Source organism: Toxorhynchites rutilus, chromosome 3 (genome assembly GCF_029784135.1).
Source record: "Toxorhynchites rutilus septentrionalis strain SRP chromosome 3, ASM2978413v1, whole genome shotgun sequence".
Classification (NCBI taxonomy): domain Eukaryota; kingdom Metazoa; phylum Arthropoda; class Insecta; order Diptera; family Culicidae; genus Toxorhynchites; species Toxorhynchites rutilus.
In genome coordinates this window covers 265,964,934-265,967,476 of record NC_073746.1, presented here as the reverse complement: position 1 = coordinate 265,967,476, position 2,543 = coordinate 265,964,934, and the positions used below count along the sequence as shown (strand labels likewise).

Sequence of the window (2,543 nt, the reverse complement as noted above, 5' to 3'; positions counted from 1 at the left end):
CTTTGTGCAGTCTCGTCCTTATCCAATCCTTTTTTGATGCAGCGACATGTGGAATTACCTCGAATATATAAAAGCCCAACGTAAGTGTACCCCATCTAAAACTACCATCCCTGAAGACAGTTCTAAGTTTGTTCTCAATCTCAATGAAAATAATTGATTGCTGATTGCATGTGACTCTTACTCTTGCTGTGCCAGTATTCGAATTTTCTCAATACACTTACAAAAATCTATTTAAAATAATATACAACCATTATCGGAATAAAACTGCTCTAAATTCGTTGTAGAAAACATGATACACTATTAAATAGGATTTTTTTTATTAGCAATAATCACACCTCGGTATTATCTCATTGGTTACGATATCGCCAATGCGCAAAGCCAAATTGGATACTTATTCTAAACGAAAAATTTAATATTCGTTCAAAATTTTGATTTTAAAATGTGTTTATTTATTTCTTACATTTAACACTTTATTTGCACCATGTCACAGGCCGTTTCACTCAATTTTGTATTTGCTAATAAAGAGCCGAATATCCGGCCGCCGGATATCCGGTATCCGGTATCCGGTCGAACCACTATCTGTTTCATCACTAGTTTATATCAACGAAAATCACAAATTTGTCAGTGTTTCTGAACACAACACTGCACGCTATTTTATATGTGTGAGTAATTTTCGTGTACGACACAAAAACAATCTAGCTCACCTGTAGTATATGTCAAACCACGTTGAACTCAAACATCGCTACATGCATACGTGATACATGAGAGAGAGAGAAACGAATTCATTTTGGGGGGAGTCACTGCAATTTGCATTGAAGTCCATTTGACGGGGACGAAAGAAATGCGATAGTCGAGTCGAGATAGCAACAAAGCTCCCTGCTGACTGTTGAGTCATGTTGACGGAGAAACTGCTGGAAGAAGCCAAAACTCATTTCCAATTAAATACAAAGGCGAATTTCTTCACAGTCCGCTGACTATCTTCAGTTAAATATGACTTTTCCGAGCCCTGTCAAGGAGTTTATTAATGTAGTTTTTCAAACATTTCCAAAATCAGTATTCAACAGATAACCTAACGTAATCCTACGTCAACTATGCGATCGTCTGTCGGTTACAACTCTCCTTTAATTTTTTTTAATGAACGATAACTGACTTTCATTCTCAGATTCAAATCAATCTTTTCGGATCGGACTGTATTTTTTGGTGGAGTTTGAGGAGTTTTCCCTTCGAAGGTGGGGGCCTGGAAACAGAGTTGAATTTCGACGAACAAGCTCCCCAACATAGTGGTCCCACAGATTTATATTTCAATGACAACGGGAAGTATCAACGACTAATGTTTTGTGACAGATTTTTTGTCTACAGCTTTAGATTCCTGTTCACTAGTCTATTATCGTAATTGTTTATAAAGTAGATTTTTCACCATAAAAATTTTGATATAGTGAGATCCATATCATCTCGATAATAATTTTGCGATTTTGCTGTCACTGGTTCCCTTCTGTGGGTTGCAGATTGTAAACACACTCTCTACCAAAGCCATGAAGCATTCAACTGGAGTTTTATTTCTCTGAACCAATACCTGGGCTTGTGTAGGGTACAGCCGGCAGTTATCGTCACAGTAGACTGTCGCCACGACGCTTGTTGACATTTTCACTTCGAGACAGCGTGACAAACAATAACAACATCGGCTAACAGTTTGTACTGATTAGGCATTCCACCCTAATCGTCGCTCCGCGCACTTATCTCAGCTCAGTACCTGCAACCTTCTGGCAACGTGTCGGCAGGTCGATGCGGCAGTGAAGGTGGCGGTGGTAGTGGTGTTGTCTGCAAAAATTATTTCGCCACTCCTCGTCCTCTTCGCCAATTCTGCTGCTGCTGTCCGTCGCTTGAAAGCACATACATTCGATGAAGGTGCATTGGCTCCCCAAACGGGGAGCGTTTTTTGTTTTGGTTTCTGCAATCCTTTCCCTCGCGTATCTTTACCTAACTGCACGCTCTACTCACGGAGCCACGAATCGAGAGGTAATGGATGGCCGAAGAGAAAAACACAAACCGTTCTACCCGCTGACACAGCGAACAAACTCTCCGCGAGGAAGAATGGTGAACTTTTTCAAGGTTGTCCTTTTGGTCCACTTTTCGGGAGGATTGAACTTCGAAGCAAAGGGGATTCCAGGAATTCTGTTCACTTGCGTCTGCCGTTTGTGCAATGAACTTCAACTAAAGGGCTGCCGTCTAGTAGCAGTCCTGAAACTGCTCGATGACGAAAACAGAACTTCAGTTTGTACATCCGTTGAACTCTGTGGCAATGCTGATTCCGGTATTTTCTTTGCGTGGGTCGATAGAAAATCGAGAACGAAGATGTTCACCAGCTAGGAGGGTGCAGTGAAGAGGAAATGGATTCCTCCCGTGCCACCACTGTTGTGCTCCACCGCACCATGGTACTGTCAGTTTGCGATTTTTACTCAGGGGAACGGGGGTGAGACGAACAGGTTAAGAAGAAATTCGATTGTATCATTGGAACTTTCTGTTGACGCAAAAGCAGTGTGTAA

The 2,543-nt window shown here is 41.4% G+C and overlaps 1 non-coding gene across 1 annotated transcript; it reads right to left on the bottom strand.

The window, feature by feature from the left end:
* Positions 1–246: 246 nt before the first annotated feature.
* On the bottom strand, positions 247–380 carry LOC129780952 (U4 spliceosomal RNA). The gene has a single exon (XR_008744045.1). It is a non-coding gene; the product is annotated as a U4 spliceosomal RNA (small nuclear RNA).
* Positions 381–2,543: the final 2,163 nt, after the last annotated feature.